Raw genomic sequence first — 22,478 nt, forward strand, 5'->3', positions numbered from 1 at the left:
AGGGTAAACTGATCCTAGATCTGTGCCTACTACCGCAGCACTAGAAGTGTGGTGTTCTAATCTAACCAGTTGTACCTCGTGTTTTGAGCCAGCCTATCAGATATACTGTAGACCAGGATATGTCAACCATGACTTCTGTTGAATATCCATGTTTCCTTCTCTGCTGTTTTTAGTGATTAATGACTTTATATGTTGAACTCTACCTGAATGATGACTGCCTTTGTATTGACTTTAGTCATGGGAATCATGTAACATCTGTTGTTCTTTGGACTTTTACCATTTCTGGAAATCACTCTTATGGCTACTGTAAAGGTTAACCACATTTACCAGCGCTACATCATAGCTCCATCCACGTCTATAACAAGCCAACATTGTGTTAGTTTTGAGTATGACAAGAGAGAACTCTGGAACTGGAGCCATCCATTTCTTTTTTTAGCTGAGTATGTCATCAGCAGTGGTGTAAAGTATTTCAGTAAAAATAATTTAAATTACTACTTCATTAGTTTTCTTTTGGTATCTGTACTTTACTATTTATATTTTTGACAATGTTTACTTCACTACATTCCTAAAGAAAATAATGTACTTTTTACTCCGTACATTTTCCCTGACACCCAAACTACTCATGTCACGATCGTTATGAGAAGCGGACCAAGGCGCAGCGTGATAGGCGTACATACTTTATTAAGTGTACACAACAAGAACAAAAACAACAAAACGATACGTGAAGTCCTAGGTAATACAACAAACCATACGGAACAAGATCCCACAATAAACTAGTGAACACAGGCTGTCTAAGTATGGTCCCCAATCAGAGACAACGAGCTACAGCTGTCTCTGATTGGGAACCACCCTGGCCAACATAGAAATAAACGATCTAGAACAAAACCCATAGAAAACTAAACATAACAAGTCCACACACTGGCTCAACATTTAAGAGTCCCCAGAGCCAGGGCGTGACAGTACCTCCCCCCAAAGGCGCGGACTGCGACCGCGCCAACCAAACACAATAGGGGAGGGGCCGGGTGGGCATTCCGCCTCGGAGGCAGATCCGGCTCCGGGCATGACCACCACTCTCCCTCTACCCCCCCCCCCCCGTAGCGCCCATGGTCTGGTCTGGCCCCGCTGGCCGGAGCTGGACTGGACACCGGTGGAGCGGATTGCTCTGGCTCCGGAGTGGAGCAGCTGACCGGTGCCGGACCAAGCACCGGTGGAACAGGCACGGACCGTGCCGGACTGACGACGCGCACCACTGGCTTGGTGCGGGGAGCAGGAACGGGCCGGACCGGGCTGGCGACGCGCACCACTGGTTTGGTGCGAGGGACAGGAACAGGCCGGACCGGGCTGGCGACGCGCACCACAGGCTTGGTGCGAGGGACAGGAACAGGCCGGACCGGGCTGGCGATGCGCACCACAGGCTTGGTACGGGGAGCAGGAATGGACCGGGCTGGCGACGCGCACCACAGGCTTGGTGTGTGGGACAGGAACAGGCCGGGCTGGACTGTGGAGACGGACTAGAGGTCTGGAGCGGAGAGCTGACACAACCCGTCCTGGCTGAATGCCTATCTCCACACCCTGTGTGTGAGGCATCAGCACAGGACGTACAGGGCTGTGCACTCGTACTGGCGCTACAGCACGTGGCACTGGCGCAGGATATCCGGGACCGAGGAGGGGTACTGGAGGCCACGAGCGTTGAGCCGGCACACTCCGTCCTGGCTACATGCCCACCTTAGCACGACACGTGCGTGGTGCTCGCACAGGACGTACAGGACTGTGCCAGAACACTCGCGGCACAGTACGTGGCTCCGCATAACCCGGAGCCTGCCCAGTCTCACGCTGCCTAGCCTGAGTACGGGGAGTTGGCTCTGCTCTACCTCTAGGCTCCGCCAACCATCCGTCCAGCCCCCCAAACCTGGTGGCCTCCTCTCCTAGATCGCCGATGCGCCCTCTAGCTGCCTCCAGCAGTCCCGTCATCCACGCCGTGTGCCCCCCCCAAAAAATTACTTGGGGTTGCCTCTCGCGTGTCCGTCGTTGGCACGGTTGGCGCCGTTTCTCCTCTCCTGCCTGGGCATTTATTTTTGCCCATGGCCCTCTGCCCGCGAATATGTCCTCCCAAGACCACCATTCGCCCACCTGGGACATCGCCAACTTCTCCTGTTTGGCACGCTGCTTGGTCCTCTCTTGGTGGGATATTCTGTCACGATCGTTATGAGAAGCGGACCAAGGCGCAGCGTGATAGGCGTACATACTTTATTAAGTGAACACAACAAGAACAAAAACAACAAAACGATACGTGAAGTCCTAGATAATACAACAAACCATACTGAACAAGATCCAACAATAAACTAGTGAACACAGGCTGCCTAAGTATGGTCCCCAATCAGAGACAACAAGCTACAGCTGTCTCTGATTGGGAACCACCCTGGCCAACATAGAAATAAACGATCTAGAACAAAACCCATAGAAAACTAAACATAACAAGTCCACACACTGGCTCAACATTTAAGAGTCCCCAGAGCCAGGGCGTGACATTACCTCCCCCCAAAGGCGCGGACTGCGACCGCGCCAACCAAACACAACAGGGGAGGGGCCGGGTGGGCATTCCGCCTCGGAGGCAGATCCGGCTCCGGGCGTGACCACCACTCTCCCTCTACTCCCCCGTAGCGCCCATGGTCTGGTCCCGCTGGCCGGAGCTGGACTGGACACCGGTGGAGCGGATTGCTCTGGCTCTGGAGTGGAGCAGCTGACCGGTGCCGGACCAAGCACCGGTGGAACAGGCACGGACCGTGCCGGACTGACGACGCGCACCACTGGCTTGGTGCGGGGAGCAGGAACGGGCCGGAACGGGCTGAAGACGCGCACCACTGGCTTGGTGCGGGGAGCAGGAACGGGCCGGACCGGGCTGGCGACGCGCACCACTGGTTTGGTGCGAGGGACAGGAACAGGCCGGACCGGGCTGGCGACGCGCACCACAGGCTTGATGCGAGGGACAGGAACAGGCCGGACCGGGCTGGCGACACGCACCACAGGCTTGGTACGGGGAGCAGGAATGGGCCGGACCGGGCTGGCGACGCGCACCACAGGCTTGGTGTGAGGGACAGGAACAGGCCGGGCTGGACTGTGGAGACGGACTAGAGGTCTGGAGCGGAGAGCTGACACAACCCGTCCTGGCTGAATGCCTATCTCCACACCCTGTGTGTGAGGCATCAGCACAGGACGTACAGGGCTGTGCACTCGTACTGGCGCTACAGCACGTGGCACTGGCGCAGGATATCCGGGACCGAGGAGGGGTACTGGAGGCCACGAGCGTTGAGACGGCACACTCCGTCCTGGCTACATGCCCACCTTAGCACGACACGTGCGTGGTGCTCGCACAGGACGTACAGGACTGTGCCGGAACACTCGCGGCACAGTAAGTGGCTCCGCATAACCCGGAGCCTGCCCAGTCTCACGCTGCCTAGCCTGAGTATGGGGAGTTGGCTCTGCTCTACCTCTAGGCTCCGCCAACCATCCTTCCAGCCCCCCAAACCTGGTGGCCTCCTCTCCTAGATCGCCGATGCGCCCTCTAGCTGCCTCCAGCAGCCCCGTCATCCACGCCGTGTGCCCCCCCAAAAAAATGACTTGGGGTTGCCTCTCGCGTGTCCGTCGTCGGCACGGTTGGCGCCGTTTCTCCTCTCCTGCCTGGGCATTTATTTTTGCCCATGGCCCTCTGCCCGCGAATATGTCCTCCCAAGACCACCATTCGCCCACCTTGGACATCGCCAACTTCTCCTGTTTGGCACGCTGCTTGGTCCTCTCTTGGTGGGATCTTCTGTCACGATCGTTATGAGAAGCGGACCAAGGCGCAGCGTGATAGGCGTACATACTTTATTAAGTGTACACAACAAGAACAAAAACAACAAAACGATACGTGAAGTCCTAGGTAATACAACAAACCATACGGAACAAGATCCAACAATAAACTAGTGAACACAGGCTGCCTAAGTATGGTCCCCAATCAGAGACAACGAGCTACAGCTGTCTCTGATTGGGAACCACCCTGGCCAACATAGAAATAAACGATCTAGAATAAAACCCATAGAAAACTAAACATAACAAGTCCACACCCTGGCTCAACATTTAAGAGTCCCCAGAGCCAGGGTGTGACAACTCATTACATTTTGAGTGCTTAGCAGGACAGGAAAACGGTCCAATTCACTCACTTACAGTATCTAGAGAACATCCTTAGTCATTCCTACAGCCTCTGATCTGGCAGACTCACTAAACATACATGCTTTGTTTGTAAATTATATCTGTGTTGGAGTGTGCACCTGGCTATCCGTAAATAAAATACAAAACTAGAAAATGGTCTGGTTTGCTTAAATGATTTATACTTTTACTTTTAATACTTAAGTATATTTTAGCAATTACATTTACTTTTGGTACTTAAGTATATTTAAACCAAATACTTTTAGAATTTTACTCAAGTAGTATTTTACTGTGTAACTTTCACTTTTACTTGAGTCATTTTCTATTAAGGTATAATTACTTTTACTCAAGTATGACAACGGGGTACTTCTTTCACCACTGGTCATCAGCCTATACATTCTCTCCCTACATATGGGACACTTTAGAAGATGAGGCGTGACACCATTTAGATGATGGTGATGATGCAACGTTCACTATAAGCAGGGCAATTTCCCATTTCTATGAAGCCTACAGGATGCTTTGGAAATAGAATTAGGAATTAGAATACTAAAATGGATATGAACCTTCTTATGATGGTCTAAAGCATCAGCCATTTTGGTCAGGGACTTGGTCAAACATGGTTTGCAGTGCTGTGATAAGATATTGTGTAAAACAATGAATTTGGAGATTATCTGCATTGTATGTTTGCTAGCTATAGCCAGACAGTTTTAGAGGCATGATTCCATAAATTTTTCAAATTGTGCCAATATGCCAAATATTCCATTTAAACAATGCAGTCAATCCACATCATACACTTGCTGAAATCAGTTGATGATAGGATTTAGACAAGTTTTAAATGCAACAAGTACTGATATTGTATAATATAATAACACTCACAGCTTTCTAAGAAAATACAAATGTTGACATTTACGGTCTGTTTACATATATTTTAGAGGCTATTTAGACCGAAAATGTGTATAAACCTGTATAAACTGTATTTATAATTATACGTCAATATTTTGGGGTTACAATATTTCTATTACACAACTTCTGATATTTATCATACCTTTCTTTTATTTTCTTGCAGAAGTAAAAACAGGAAATGCAACACCGATGCCTCTACTGCCATTCATTCCAATTAGACTGGTTTGGATTTCTCCTGACGAAAATAGCTGCCTTTATCACCCCCTTCTATAACTTTGAGGGATTATGACATAGACCCTTTTGTAATTTAATTGGATCTCTATGGAGTCGACCACCAGACGACATGGGCAGATAAACTGTCTTTCTGTGTGTGTGTTTGTGTGTGTGTGTGTGTGTGTGTGCTATATGTCATATGGAGAGAGCACCACTTTCTTCCTCACACAACATCAATAAATTAGAGTACCAGCCACACAGTGATGATATCTTTGTTATCTCATCCCAGCTAGGGAGGCCAATGTAAATGTAATTTTCTTCCATGCATTTTTCTGTATCGTTATATCAATGCTAAGCAGGGCATTGACATGGACCATCATAAAGAGAGAGTGTAAATCACCCCTACCACTAGTGCTCTCAACAGACATATACTGTTGCTACTGCACTATAGAAAAAGCCTCTGCTCCCCATTACATTCAGCTAGCTGCAGTCTGTTTATTTTCTGTTGTCTATGATCCCTCTTTTCTCCTCTGTCTAGCATATAGCATCACTTAGGCCGTTGGTTAGAGTTGCTGTGATGTAGATAAGGCCTCTCATCCCTGACTGATATAAACCAGGCCGTTAGCTAGCTGCGCTGCTGTTGGATGTTGCCGCGCTACAGATGAATAATTCAGTTGTCATTAGTATGCGCAGTGTCACAGGTCTCTCTGAGCGCCTTTATGACAGCCAGCCTGCCGTCGCCTCTTGTCCGGTTAACAACCATGACCCATGGTCCTATAGTCGCCTCTCGTCTGGTTAACAACCACGACCCATGGTCCTGCCGTCGCCTCTTGTCTGGTTAACAACCACGACCCATGGTCCTGCAGTCGCCTCTCGTCTGGTTAACAACCACGACCCATGGTCCTGCAGTCGCCTCTCGTCTGGTTAACAACCACGACCCATGGTCCCGCAGTCCACCTACACCAACCATTACTGTATGACAATAGGAGTGTGTGAGTGTGAAGTGTGTGCCTGTGTGTGTGTGTGTGTGTGTGTGAGTGAGTGCATGTGGTGTGTGTTTGTGTTTGTGCGTGTGTGCGTGCATACCTGCAAACCTATCATTAGTGGTCTGAGTGAAGTGGATAAGCTACTGTGATCCATCCAGGTACCTACAGAGGTGTTAGCCTATCACGTTGTGTGAGCTTTTATCACTAATTGCCTCAGCGGATGACACAGAGTAATTATCAGGCTGACATGTAGCTCTTCAAATCTGACACTAACAGGCGCTGAGCCAGGGAGGCTTGCTATCTCTTATGCTACATGTGGCGGCGATCTGCTTTTAATAGTGCAGACATAGAGGAGGTGTGAATATAGATGTGTTGCCATGACTCTTGCCCACTGGCCTGCATGTATTCACTGAGTAGACTCTTGGACTACAACAAGTATGTATTCTGATTGCCATCAGTAGTAATATGTTGAGTGTGGCACTTGATAATCAACTGTATAATCATTCTCAATGTGGAGTGATTGACCTGTGCTCAGCCACCCTCTCCTTGCAACATGATGCAGGCAGGCAATAGATGAGAAAACAAAGTGCTGCAATAGGGTGAAGGCAGAGGTTGAATATGAGTACAGGCAGAGAGAGAGATGGAGAGAGAAGGAAAGAGAGAGACAGACATACAGATGTAGGATCTTAATTTGAGCCAGTTTGCTACAGCAAGAAAATAATTCTGCAGCAACAGGAAATGTGAATTATGATGTGGATTATAATGAATGGACATTTTTTGTAGGGGTTGATACATTTTCTGTTTGGGCAAATCAAGTCTGACATTTTAAAATGGAAATTACAAACTTTAGAAGCCTTTTGTAATACAATACAAGTTTGCATTTCTTGCTCTGCAGTACAAATCTCAGCAACAAAAGAGTGATCAAATTAAGATCCTACATCTGTACAGACAGACAGACATACAGACATATAGGCAGACTAGGTCTATAGTAATAGGCTGCTCCAGTGTTCTGGGTGGATATGTGGATGAGTAAATAACTTGATGATGTCACAATGCCACTTTACCAGGGATGGAGCACTAGGGAACATTATGAGGTAACATGTTGCCACGGAAACACACTTCTAACATAATCCCAGACCACACTAAAATTGTTAGACAAGCTCAGGTAGAGCGTGTTAGCTACATCTCTCAACCTATAACTGATTTGATTGATTACAACAGTACACTACCCTAGCGTGTTATGGGTCAGACACTTAGTGACCCTGTCACTCTGGTCTCTCCTTGGGAGCAACGAAAGGAGACCCATAAACATAAAAAGAAACCCAAGGAGAAGAGCATCCCTCCAGCCCTGACCTTTCTTCAGCTATTTACACTGCTGAGCTGCATCAGGATGAAGAAGACACCATTTGATCCCTCCCAGAGTGGTGAGGGGAGAAAGGCAACAACGATACACGATACGAACAACAATAATGACTCTGATACTGGTGAGTGTGAGGAGGTGTCTATTGACTAGTGCTGCTACATAGTACAATTATTTAGGCTTCACTTGGAAAAAAAACATAATGTGTCTTGGAAATGTTTCACTTACAGGCTCTGACTATTCTGCAGGTGATGTGAAAAGGATCAAGGACAAGAGTAAAGGAAAGGTTCGGAGCGAGAAAGTTTGGATTGAAGTTTAGAAATGTCCTGAGTGGCGCAGTGGTCTAAGGCACTGCATCGCAGTGCTAACTGTGCCACTAGAGATCCTGGTTCGAATCCAGGCTCTGTCGCAGCCGGCCGCGACCGGGAGACTCATGGGCGGCGCACAATTGGCCCAGGGTAGGGGAGGGAATGGCCGGCAGGGATGTAGCTCAGTTGATAGAGCATGGCATTTGCAACGCCAGGGTTGTGGGTTCGATTCCCACGGGGGGCCAGTATAAATAATGTATGTATTCACTAACTGTAAGTCGCTCTGGATAAGAGCATCTGCTAAATGACTAAAATGTAAATCTCAGGACCACAAACGCAGAACGACACTGGAAACAGAAAAAGACAATAAACAAAGATCTAACTCGGTAAGACATCCAAACCTGCTTATCAATGAGGATTTGCCAATGCATTTTATAATTGATAATGACCACAATAAGGAAAACACAGTATATTGTGTTGAATTTGATACTGCTTGACAAATGTGATAATGTCACAATGCCCCTTCGGATGGGGTAGGCCCTACTAGTTAAAAAGTCTTAACGGAATACATGGAACGTCCCAACTCTGACCTTACCCCCATTGAAGTTGAAATTGAAATGGTTAAGGTTAGAGTTAGGGTTTAGGGTAGGGATGTCTCAAGGATCTCGGTTAGCACTAACCCTAGTTATTATTGGGTAACATTTTGCCATGGAAACACACTAGAGCTCATTGGCTATTGATATTGTAGTTTGAAATATCAGTAGATTTCTAACTGATGTACTGATTGTGACCCTGAGGTCTCCCCTGTGGAGAAAGCAAAGGAGACCCAGCAGAAAGAGAAGAAGCAGAGCATCTATTCAGCTGTGGCGGCCCTGCAGCTGTTCACTCTCTTCTGCTGTGGAGGGAAAGTCAAGCTGAAGAAAACTCGTGCCTCTCAGTACAGACAGAGTAAAAAGGACCAGGACGAAGATACTGCATCTGATACTGGTGAGTGTTATGGGTTGTCTGTTGATTAGATATAGAATGATATTGCTCCACTTGGAAAGATGTGTCTTCAAAATCAAAATGTCTAAACAGGCTCAGACTGGTCTGGAGGAGATGTTACAACCAAAAAGGTCAAGGACAAGAGTAATGGAAAGGTAGGGAGGGAGAAAGACTGGACTGAAGTCCAGCTATTTAAATCATCTCAAGACCACGAACCCAGAAGTACAACACCAGAAACAGACAAGAGAACTCATTTGGGACAAAGACCGAACTCTGTGAGACAAGCAAACATGCTGTATCATATTTTATTGTGAGCAAAAGATCTTTCCCATAATGTTTTATCATTGGGTATTGCAATTGTCTTATGCAGGCAAATCAAAGGACACCCCGGCAAGTGAAGACCCATGTGGAGGAAATATACATAAGACCTGACTCTCCGACTCTACCACGTGCCCACGTAAGTTACTGAAACCTGACTTACTATACGGACAGACAGAGATTCACACATCCAGGCAGTTTCCCCTCTGACCTCAACCTAACCCTCCTCTTCCTCCGGATAGAGCTCCCTCTCCCAGTTCTCCCTGGCTAGGAACCTGGCCATCCTCCCGCTGGAGTGGCAGCTACCTGGAGTCCCTCTGACCACCTCGTCTATGGCAACTAGGACAGAGAGAAAGCCATCCACTACCAACACTTCGACACAGGCGCAGACAGAAACACAGACAACAGATATGAACACAGACACACAGACCACTGCCACCTCTCAGAGACAGATCTCCATGGTGACCACCCAGTCATCAGAGACCATGACAGAGGTTCACACATCAGACTCAAGCACCCAGAACTCCACTCCTGACATGGCACTGACCCCTGAGAGCACTAAGGACATGATCGCTGCTGATGAGGATGTGAAACTGACTCTGCTGAAGATTTGATCTCCACCCTAACAGACACCTCTATGGAGAAATCCGTCCAGTAGGCCTAATGAACATTTCAATATAGCAAAAGCTATACTATGATCAATTAATAAAAACAGTTAATATTTCTGCAGCAAATGTTCACTACTGTTGATATGTGAAGCAGCATGCTTAGGTTAGGCATATGTGTTTGAATTCACCAAAAATAATAAATAAACCAAAAATATATCAAACCACTACAGGTAGGGGAGAGTGAATACATCAGCATTGAGTTCATTTGGTCAATAATGATCTATGGGCATATTACATTCTGTAATATATGAAATAACAATCACCCACAGTGAATACAAAGCAGACATGTTCTATGTTCTCCCTCCGTCCTTCCCTCCCATGTCCTGATGAGGTTTAGATTGTCTTGTTATCCACCCATTCAACTGTTTAGCATTTTAATAACGCCTCGCAATCTCAGGGCCTAATTATTTTTGATTCACATGCTTAAAATAGAGCCCACATATCACCACATATCTGAGCGGCCTGAAGGTGCTGTGTTACTGGTGGGTTTCCAACAGATTACAGGGAGATTGGTGAAATAAGTCAACCTAAATAGGGACGATAGGAACATTATCATACTACAGCCTCATTCTCTTTGCCTATATTACAGCAGGGAGGATATATTGCTGTCATCAGAGTAATGGATTACCACACATACTGTATGTACCTCATGTTTTCACACATCATGATGTAGTCCTTGTAAGATAACTCTGGAGCGTGATCTTGTCGTTTTATCACCTTGAAGGGTGACAGAATAGTGAGCTTTATCCATGACTTTGAGAATGTAGGTATTTTATGAATTCTCACAGGTACGATTTCTGTCAAACTGCACTTTTCTGTCTCTGTCATGCCTGCGGTCACCAGATGTACAGCCTCCCCAGAGCTGCATATTCCAGTGGCCTACATGCATGGATAATGAGCTGAGAGAAGTAGTTGCAGCACATCGTTTTAGGCTACAGCCAAGCTCTATCTTTAACCTGAGAAACATCTTAGTCCTACATGAGTGCACTCTCCACAACAAAGACCAGCCTGACATCAACATACTGTTGATAAAGTAGACATTGAATTAAATCAACATAACATAGACACTGTACATGTATTTTTGATGATTGTTAATCTAGAAAAGACGCAGAACATATTAACTCTGAAAGGGGAGAGAGAGAAGAGAGAGGGGGATGAATGGGTGGATAAAGAGGAGAGACAGTACAAGGGATTGTGAGATGTGTCCATTTATGAATTCAAATATTCAACTCCCCAATAAGAGGATCAAAGGTTCACCCAGGTGTACAAACAAACAGACATGCATGTACATACAGACATGCACGGACACACACCTACACACACAAAAACACACACGCACACACCCACTCCTCTATCCACATGAAGTGGTCAGGGCATCACAGTGATCTAGTTACAAGGACATTGAGAGAAGCCATTTCTCTGCTCTAGAGACTGTAACATTGATGAGGTTCACTGGACGCTCAAACACACCTCCAACATGTCCGTGAAATAAAAGATTACATCATCATTTTAATCCAAGTACTTTTCATATGAATGCACAGTTAGATAAGTATTACTACAGTGAGGACAATTAATAGAGATCCACACTCTTTTCACACTTCGGTAGGCTATCTATGCCAGGGGCTATTCTAGATCCTGAGCTATGAGTATCCCTTGACCTGGCCGAGCTCCCCTCACTGTACTGTAACACCAGGCTAACACCTATCAAGAGTAATCATGGCTTTAAGTGACCAGTCTATCCTCAGGGGGATACTCCTGACAACACACTGACAGCCAGGCTCTATTACGGTCTGTCAGCTGCTGTTTTTGCTGGCTCTGTCTTTACCCTGCTCATAGGACATGATGGACAGTAAGTGTGTGTGTGTGTGTGCGTGTGTGTGTGTGTGTGTGTGCGTGCGTGCGCTTGCGTACATGCGCTCATGCCTATGCATGCATGCCTATGTTTGTGTGTGTCCGTGTCTGCATTAATGTGTGTGTGCATGCGTTCCTATGCATGCATGCATGGGTGCACATGCATATCTGTGTGTGTGTGTGTATGTGTGTGTGTATGTGTGTGTGTGTGTGTGTGTATGACTGAGGGCTGGAATGAACAGTCAACTGTTTCTCATTAGTGTCTAGCTGCAGAGGGAGAGCAATAAGACAGTGATGTATGAATGTCCCCTGAGCAATCATAGACACTATGAGCCATCATGGGAAGATACAGGGAAGAATATATACAGCTTGGTACGAGACTCTGAAACAATGAATGGGTTTGATAGACAAAACATTTTTATACTCTACTACAGTGTTTCCCAACTCCGGTCCTCGAGTACACCCAACCAGTGGAGGCTGCTGAGGGGAGGACAGCTCATAATAATGTCGGAATGGAGTAAATGGAATGGTATCAAACACATGGTTTTTATCTGTTTGATACCATTCCATTCACTCCATTCCAGCCATTCCACTCCAGCCATTATTATGAGCCGTCCTCCCCTGAGCAGCCTCCACTGCCCCCAACAATACATATCTTGTTGTGGCCCCGGAGAAGCACACCTGATTGTACTTGTCAACTAATCATCAAGCCCTTGACATTTGAATCAGGTGTTTTTGTCCAGGGCTACAATACAAATGTGTACTGGAGGAGGGAAAAACTGTGATAATATAATACTACATGATACAGATTCTCATTCTCTCTCTCTCTCTCTCTCTCTCTCTCTCTCTCTCTCTCTCTCTCTCTCTCTCTCTCTCTCTCTCTCTCTCTCTCTCTCTCTCTCTCTCTCTCTCTCTCTCTCTCTCTCTCTCTCTCTCTCTCTCTCTCTCTCTCTCTCTCTCCTATCTTTCTCTCTTCCTCTGAACCGTAGAGTTGTATTGTTAATTCCACAGACATCGCTCTGTCAGTGAGACCCCATGAAACACATAGCATCTCTCCATCCCTACACTGGGGAGTGGGGAGCCCTGAGGACCTACTTTGAAGTTCTCCACAGGCTAGTCGTTTACTGGTGGAGCACACTGATGGAAGGTAGAGGGGGATGGGGAGGTATGGAAAGAGAGAGAGAGAGAGAGAGAGAGAGAGAGAGAGAGAGAGAGAGAGAGAGAGAGAGAGAGAGAGAGAGAGAGAGAGAGAGAGAGAGAGAGAGAGAGGATTATTAGAGGATGATGATAGAGATATTAAAGTAATCCATTGGTAGAGCTAATGTATTTCCACACCTTCCACTTCCTGTCCAGGAAGACACAGTGAGTGAGATTGAACAGGTTGCCAGTATTAAACCCCATCTCTTTCACTCCTCCTCATCAACGGCAAACATCCATTAGCCATTCTGAGACACACTTAGCTGATTCCTTTGATGATACAGCAGTAGCAATACAAGGATATAACATCTATAGAAGAGTCAGGAACGCTTATGGAGGAGGTGTTGCTGTATATATTCAGAGCAATTTCCCTGTAATGCTTAGAGAATATTTTATGTCAAGTGTTATTGAAGTGTTGTGGTATAAGGGATCGGGGTTTGGCTGGGTCTAGACAGAGTCTGACACTCCCCCGATCTACAGAGAGGGGGAGTCATCAGACTCGATCTGTTTCACCTGAGTTCTGAGCACACCTGTCAGTAATTAGAGTAGGATATAAGGTGTGCTCAGAAGTTCAGTTGGTGCGAGGTATTATTCCATTGTGACTTGCTAAGCGTTTTGTTCAGAGAGAGAGAGAGTTTGTTGTTTTTGATTACCAGTGTATCCGACCTGTGCTTCGTTGTTTGACTCCCCGAATTGCTTAATCCTATGCTTGTCTATCCCAGTGATTACCGTACTCTGATCCTGTGCCTGTGCCCTCGACTACGACTACGCCCGCTCCCTTGGTACCTCTGCCTGTCTCTGCCTTGCCCGGTTTTGACCACAGCTCGCCCGACCACGATTAAGCAATTCCCTTGTCTGTACTTTAATAAAACATCGCAATTCTGCGATTGGATCTTACCACTCTGTCCGAGTATTCATTACATGTGGTTGCAGGATCACTTGGCACATCTGAAGCCTTTCCTTTTGGGGTGTTGCTATAGGCCACCAAGTGCTAACAGTCAGTATCTAAATAATGTTTGTGAAATGCTTGATAGTGTATGTGATGTAAACAGAGAGGTTTTCATCAAGTCGTCCACACAAAAGGAAGCTTCTCACTGTAACCAGTGCCTGTAATCTGGTTCAGGTTAATAATCAACCTACCAGGCTGTTTACAAACACTACAGGAACAAAATTATCCACATGTTTTTTTTAAAATTATTATTACATTTTTACTAATACTGTAGAACTTTGTTCTAAAGCTGTATCTGTACCCATTGGATGCAGTGGCTATATCCAGGAAAGCCAAAGTTCCAAAAGCTGGTCCTAAAATAGTGTATAAGAGATCATACAAAAGATTTTGCTGTGACTCATGTGGATGATGTTGAAAATATTTGTTGTTCTGATGTGGAGCCTACAGATGATGCACTTTATGAATTTCTGAAATTGCTTCTTCCAATTATTGATAAACATGCACATGTTAAGAAACTGACTGTTAGAACTATTAAGGCTCCATGGATTGACAAGGAATTAAATAACTGTATGGTTGAAAGAGATGGGGAAAAAGGAGTGGCTGATAAGTCTGGCTGCAAATCTAACTGGCTGACTTACTGCAAATTGAGAAATTATGTGACAATCAACATGTACTGCACTGACACAAATGACTGATGAATGGTTGAAAGAAATTGATAATAAGAAGATTGTGGGAGCTGTACTGTTAGATTTCAGTGCAGCCTTCGATATTATTCACCATAACCTGTTGTTGAGAACATGTATGTATTATGGCTTTTCAAGCTCTGTCATATCGTGGATTCAGAGCTATCTATCAAATAGAACTCACGGAAATGTCTCTAATGTCAAACATAAAGTGTGGTGTACCGCAGGGCAGCTCTCTAGGCCCTCTACTCTTTTCTATTAACACCAATGACCTGCCACTGCCATTAAACAAAGCATGTGTGTCCATATATGCTGATGATTCAACCATATACACATCAGCAACCACAGCCAATAAAGTCACTAAAACTCTTAGTAAAGAGTTGCAGTCAGTTTTGGAATGGGTGGCCAGTAATAAACTGGTCCTGAACATCTATAAAACTAAGAGCATTGTATTTGGTACAAATCCTTCCCTACGTTCTAGACCTCAGCTGAATCTGGTAATGAATGGTGTGGCTGTTGAACAAGTTGAGGAGACTAAATTACTTGGTGTTACCTTAGATTGTAAACCATCATGGTCAAAACATATAGATTCAATGGTTGTAAAGATGGGGAGAGGTCTGCTTTTTTGACACCACACTCCAAAAAGCAATTCCTGCAGGCTCTAGTTTGATCTTATCTTGATTATTGTCCAGTCATATGGTCAAGTGCTGCAAAGAAAGGCCTAGTTAAGCTGCAGCTAGTCCAGAACAGAGCGGCATATCTTGCTCTTCATTGTAGTCAGAGGGCTAATATTAATACTATGGCTGAGGAAAGACTGACTGCATCACATCTTGTTTTATAAGAAACATTAATGTGTTGGAAATCCCAAATTGTTTGCATAGTTAACTTACACATAGCACTGACACACACACACTTACCCCACCAGACATGCCACCAGGGGTCTTTTCACACTCCCTGGGTCCAGAACAAATTCAAGGAAACATACAGTATTATTTTATCCATCTCATATAGCGCAGCTAAAGTGAACAGCAAACCTGGTTTCAAAAAAACTAATAAAGCAACAACTCTTGGCACCACGCCACTCCCCCATGTGGCCTACTTGTTGTGTGTACAGTCGTGGTCAAATGTTTTGAGAATGACACAAGTATTGGTCTTCACAAAGTTTGCTGCTTCAGTGATATGAGATATTTTTGTCAGATGTTACTATGGTATACTGAAGTATAATTACAAGCATTCCATAAGTGTCAAAGGCTTTTATTGACAATTACATTAAGTTTATGCAAAGAGTCAATATTTGCTGTGTTGATCCTTCTTTTTCAAGACCTTTGCAATCCGCCCTGGCATGCTGTCAATTAACTTCTGGGCCACATCCTGACTGATGGCAGCCCATTCTTGCATAATCAATGCTTGGAGTTTGTCAGAATTTGTGGGGTTTTGTTTGTCCACCCGCCTCTTGAGGATCGACCACAAGTTCTCAATGGGATTAAGGTCTGGGGAGTTTCCTGGCAATGGACCCAAAATGTCGATGTTTTGTTCCCCGAGCTACTTAGTTATCACTTTTGCCTTATGGCAAGGTGCTCCATCATGCTGGAAAAGCAACTGTTCTTGGATGGTTGGGAGAAGTTGCTCTCGGAGGATGTGTTGGTACCATTCTTTATTCATGGCTGTGTTCTTAGGCAAAGTTGTGAGTGAGCCCACTCCCTTGGCTGAGAAGCAACCCCACACATGAATGGTCTCAGGAAGCTTTACTGTTGGCATGACACAGGACTGATGGTAGCGCTCACCTTGTCTTCCCCAGACAAGGTGTTTTCCGGATGCCCCAAACAATCGGAAAGGGGATTCATCAGAGAAAATGACTTTACTCCAGTCCTCAGCAGTCCAATCCCTGTACCTTTTGCAGAATATCAGTCTGTCCCTGATGTTTTTCTTGGAGATGCACTCACACCTGCCTGCTGCCATTCCTGAGCAAGCCTTGCACTGGTGGTGCCCCGATCCCGCAGCTGAATCAACTTTAGGAGACGGTCCTGGCGCTTGCTGGACTTTCTTGGGTGCCCTGAAGCCTTCTTCACAACAATTGAACCTCTCTCCTTGAAGTTCTTGATGATCCGATAAATGGTTGATTTAGGTGCAATCTTACTAGCAGCAATATCCTTGCCTGTGAAGCCCTTTTTGTGCAAAGCAATGATGATGGCACGTGTTTCCTTGCAGGTAACCATGGTTAACAGAGGAAGAACATGATTTCAAGCACCACCCTCCTTTTAAAGCTTCCAGTCTGTTATTCTAACTCAATCAGCATGACAGAGTGATCTGTCATGCTAATTATATTATTATAATATTATTATAATATTATTATAATTATTATTATTATATTATTATTATTATTATTATTATTATTATTATTATTATTATTATTATTATTATTATTATTATATTATCTCCAGCCTTGTCCTCGTCAACACTCTCACCTGTGTTAATGAGAGAATCACTGACATTGAGGTGCAGGTCAATTTGTAACATTTTTGACGTGCGTCTTTCAGGATTTTTTTGTTGTTATTCTGTCTCTCACTGTTCAAATAAACCTACCATTAAAATTATAGACTCATAATTTCTTTGTCAGTGGGCAAACGTACAAAATCAGCAGGGGTCAAATACTTTTATCCCCTCACTGTATATGCTAATATATACCATTATAATTATGCAACATACAGTATAGAGACTGATCATATACTCCCGAGTGGCGCAGTGGTCTAAGGCACTGCATCGCAGTGCTAGCTGTGCCACTAGAGGTCCAGGCTCTGTCGCAGCCGGCCGCGACCGGGAGACCCATGGGCGGCGCACAATTGGTCCAGTGTCGTCCAAGGTAGGGGAGGGTTTGGCCGGCAGCGATGTGGGTTCGTTTCCCACGGGGGGCCAGTATGAAAAAAACACAAAAAAACATGTCTGCATTCACTAACTGTAAGTCGCTCTGGATAAGAGCGTCTGCTAAATGACTAAAATGTAAATGACCACGACTGTATGTACTGACATGTATGTGTAACTGATATATGCACACACACACGACATGTTCATGTTTCTAAATGTATGTCAATTGTATTTTGTCTGTAATGTCTTGTTCGTTATGTGTCGGACCACAGTAAGACTAGCTGTCACCATTGATGTCAGCTAATGGGGATCCTAATAAATCAAATCAAATCAAGAGGGGATAGGCTGTGCTCAGTAAACTGACTACAGTGTGCAAGCCCACCTCCTGTCCTGACTGAGCAATTGATTTCTCCAGTCTCTGAAAACTGCATTAGCCAAAACACATTGGTCGAGAGAAGGTCAGTGCCATCATGATGATGGAACGACAAGTTCACTAAACCCAGCACTCAATCACACATGCATATGCATGCACGTACACACACGCACAAACGCAGGCAGATAGGCAGGAATGCATGCACGCACATACACATATATTTGTGTATTGATTCTGATATTACAACACCTTGCACTATTCACTGAGATAACACCACTAGACCAGAGTCCCAAGGTACAGTATATGATTCCCCGTCCTACCTAGTTCTGCTTGGTTTAATGTTTGAAGTTAAAATGTTTATCCTGTAAATGTATAATTGACTTCATGCCGGCTGTGACCACAGTGGTGGAGGTCATAACACAGAGACATGGCTGCCTTTATTTGTTTAGCTACTGGCCCTCACTAAAAGGAATCCAATAAGCCATCAGGATGCACCCTGTGGCCATACAAGTGTTTAGGGGTCTGAAAGGAAGACTAGGTAGAGTGCGTAAACACACTGACAGACACACATAGAAGAAAACACACATCGTCCCTCTATAGAACACTTACTACCAACACACCCACATGTACATTAACCCTCTGAAACACATACACACACCCTGCATTTATCTGGCCACTAATGGTCTTGGCTGGAGGATGAAGGCATTTGTTATCGTCTTCAGGAGAGGCCAAGGTTTGTTCATCATCACTACCCAGGAGGCACCACTCTGATCTCTCTGTGCCAGTCTTTGTGTGCGGCTCTCTGTGGATTCACCCAGGCTCACTGCCCTGTAAAGCAATTTAATCTTCACTGGACTGCAAGAGCCTTACTGCCTTTACAGAGAGCTGCAGGGCTAAACTGTAGCCAAACACTGAACTGGCAGTTTTTTATCGTTTTCAAATTAATGGCAACATTAATGATCTTTACTATCATTGGATAAAAAACATATTACACATGTAACAGTCTTGGGAGGATAAAAGACTCTGCAGCCATTTAACAGAGAGTGAGAGAGAGAGAGAGAGAGAGAGAGAGAGAGAGAGAGAGAGAGAGAGAGAGAGAGAGAGAGAGAGAGAGAGAGAGAGAGAGAGAGAGAGAGGGAGAAACAGGAGGATTCATTGGATAAACGGACTGACATTTTTGAAGGGAATCAATTCAGTTACCCCACTGAAACTTGCAGTTGTGTGTAGCCTATGTTATGATGTGTAGACTATTTTATGATATGTGTTGTACTAAACAGTATATTAGAAAACCATTCATGATTGCTTTACATACAACATTTGGTCATTGACATACTGTATGTAGTCATTTGATGCTCTCTGGTGGCCTTTTAAGGTATAGCAGCACAGTACTGCCTCCCCATGCTCTCCAATACAGATGACAAAGATGGTGAATAATGAAGATGTTCCATAAAGGCTGTTTACCATTTTTTTTTTAAAGGTCAAGGTTTCTGTCTGTGTAAGTGGGCGTTCCGGTTCTCACATGAGAATGCTTTCCGGCATGCATGCTCAAAGATGGTCACACGAGAGAGGGAACACCCACTTACACAGACAGGAACCTTGACCATTTCTTTTCAATGGGAAACTGCCCGATAACAGCTGGCTCTGGTCTACTTACTCCCCCTTCACCCCCGCTCACCCCACCCTGCCACGCCCAATCAGAAAACAATTAGCCTGTGAGATGTTTCGCTTTCTCTACCGTCTCTGCTGATAGGATGTCAGAGCATTGAAAAAGCTGTAAGTCTACTGTCCTACTGATTTGCGTACACTGTCAGAAGAACACACACTAGTAATTAAATAATAGGTGAAACAGTGGAATATAAACGCTCTATTACAAATGAATCTGCAACACAATACAATTGAAATTGGGTGATGTGAACACATTACCCTACACAAGATGAACAGATCCACATATACAGTATGTTGCGATAGTGTGTAATGTAACATTATTTGTAGCAGCCCGCTGGCTAAATGTACATTATAATACTGTTACTAGGCCATCCTGCCCACCAACAGATGCTACCCATGGGGCAATAACACGGTGAGTGAATATTCTCCCAACGTCATATGTCAATGTAGGTCAAATCAAGTAGAAATTTTGCATATCTGTCAATACAGAAGACAGATTAATGGTTACAGTGTATGGAATGGGATTCAATTCAAAACCTGTACTAGATGTAACATTAGAAGGTATGTTTTGTCGAGCCTAGGGGGCAGGAAAGAGGATAGGGAAGGGCTAGAGCAGGTGGTAGGGGAGGGTGTGTAGATAATATCTCAAATACTCCAACTGTAGAATAATTTTATAATGCCTTATTCCACACTATAACAGCTATCTGAGCTGTGTTTTTCACTGGTCCATGTTTGCATTGGTTATCGGTATGCAACTGTCTGTCATCCTGTTCTACTATTGTATGTCCATCTGTCAGTACAAGGGTCTTATGTGTCCTCCAAATAATGCCGTGCTGGTGCTACCCTAGTGCAGCCAAGACTGACAGCTCTAAAAAGCATGGTATACTGTATTGTGTCTAACTGTCTGATTGACAGTGACATTAGGTAAACTGTGGATGATATACATAAATGATTGTGACTAGGTCCTGCTGGTCAGTACCATCTTTATACTGATTCAACCTTGTTTCCAGTAAGACAGTATTTTATAACTTCTGTATTCTCACCCTGAGGGCAAAATAACAGCCATAAAAATCATACCAGCCATGAAAAAAGAAAAAACACAAGATAATATTCCAAATAAAAGCAAATCACATTTTATTGGTCACGTACACATATTTTGCAGATGTTATAGCAAAATGCTTATGTTCCTAGCTCCAACATGCAGTAATACCTAATAATACAAAACAATACACGCAAATCCCCAAAATATAAAGAAAGGAATTAAGAAATGTATAAATATTAGAACAGGGGTGTCAAACGTCCGGCCCGCGGGCCGGATCAGGCCCGCAAACGGGTTTAATCCGGCCCGCGAGATGATTTTGTAAAGTATAAAAATGAGCTGCAATTTTTCAATAAAATAAACTGCTGTTCCAATTGTGTCCACTCGATGGCGCAATAGCAATTGTGTTAAGCAAGCAAACTGTTTATACTGGGGCAGAGCAAATAGGTCAAGCAAGTGCAGCCAGTCCGGATGCGCTACTTTGTTTTGCCCGCGATATTTATTACGGCTTCTACTTTTAACATTATGTGGTTTGGCACCCTCATTGCCCCAATATGTCTCTGTCAAAAAAGAGAAAAGTGGACGCAGAGTGCAGAGTGTTCCAAGAAAAATTGTCATCCTTCTATTTATTCACGGAATTGAATGGGAAAGCTGTATGTTTGGTGTGTTCACAGCATATTGCAGTGCTGAAAGAATATAACCTTCGTCGCCACTATGTGAGTCTTCATGACGACAAATATGACAACTTTCAAGGACAGCGGAGAAGAGAGAAGGTGAATGAACTGTTGGTGGGTCTGAAGAAACAGCAGTCTGTGTTTACTCACAGCCGAGACATCAGTGACGCTGCAGTGAAAGCTAACTACCTCATTGCTAATGAAATCGCAGTGGCTTCAAAACCATTTAGTGAGGGTGAATTTGTAAAAACATGCATGATGAAGGCAGCAGAGATTGTGTGCCCTGAAAAGCACCAGGCTTTTGCAAATATCAGCCTGACAAGAAACACAGTTGCAGACAGGATTTCCGATCTTTCAGTGGATTTGGACAGCCAGTTGAAGCAAAAAGTAAAGTCATTTATTGCGTTTTCGGTTGCAATTGATGAAAGCACGGACATTACAGATGTTGCACAACTGGCCATTTTCATCCGCGGAGTTGATGACACATTGACCGTCACCGAGGAGTTCGTGGAGTTGGTGCCCATGACAGATACAACGACAGCAGCTGATATTTTCACTGCACTCGTCGGCGCGCTGGACAGGGTCGGAGTGGACTGCGCTGTCAGCCTGGCTACAGATGGTGCGCCCTCAATTATCGGGAAAAAAGCAGGCGTTGTGACAAAGTTCAGAGAGAAAGTGCAATCTGCAAATGGAGGATGTGATTTTTGGACTTTTCACTGTATTTTGCACCAGGAGGCTTTGTGTTGCAAGTCATTAAAGATGGATAACGTCATGAATAAAACAAAGCTGCGCTCAAGGCTCACGCACAAGCACTTGAATCACATCCTGAAGTTGGCTGCCACTCAGGATGTGACGCCTGATATTGATGCGCTGGTGAAAGCTAAAAGATGCCAGGTATCAGGAGTCAAATAAACTATGCAACCCCACTTAAAGTGCTGCATGAGACACCCTGATATAGTTCTGTGATCTGTGATATACTTCTGTGAATCACTGAGGCATTGTGTGTTTGTGTGTTGTTTGTCCTCAGAATTTCAAATAACTTGAGGTGTTTTATGATTAATAGTGATGTTGTGCTTTTGGACACACTGTCCTCAGGCTCCAGCTTTATGTTTATATGTTTTTATGTTGATGTGCTATTGTTTTTAATTGATTTTATTTTATTTGTATATTTAACCTATTCTTGACTCTGTGGTTCTTGCACTTGTTTGGGGAACAGGATTTCAGTATTTGTATCTACATTTCTGCCTGAGAAATGACACC

The 22,478-nt window shown here is 44.7% G+C and overlaps 1 long non-coding RNA gene across 1 annotated transcript; it reads left to right on the forward strand.

Moving 5' to 3' along the window:
* The first annotated feature begins 8,834 nt into the window (after positions 1 to 8,834).
* Positions 8,835 to 9,566, forward strand: LOC311123248. The gene is made up of 3 exons (XR_014612571.1): positions 8,835 to 8,942; positions 9,310 to 9,396; positions 9,500 to 9,566. It is a non-coding gene; the product is annotated as an uncharacterized lncRNA (long non-coding RNA).
* The last annotated feature ends 12,912 nt before the right edge of the window (positions 9,567 to 22,478 follow it).

The sequence above is a fragment of the Coregonus lavaretus genome (genome assembly GCF_964263955.1).
Source record: "Coregonus lavaretus genome assembly, contig: HAP1_SCAFFOLD_4435, whole genome shotgun sequence".
Lineage (NCBI taxonomy): Eukaryota > Metazoa > Chordata > Actinopteri > Salmoniformes > Salmonidae > Coregonus > Coregonus lavaretus.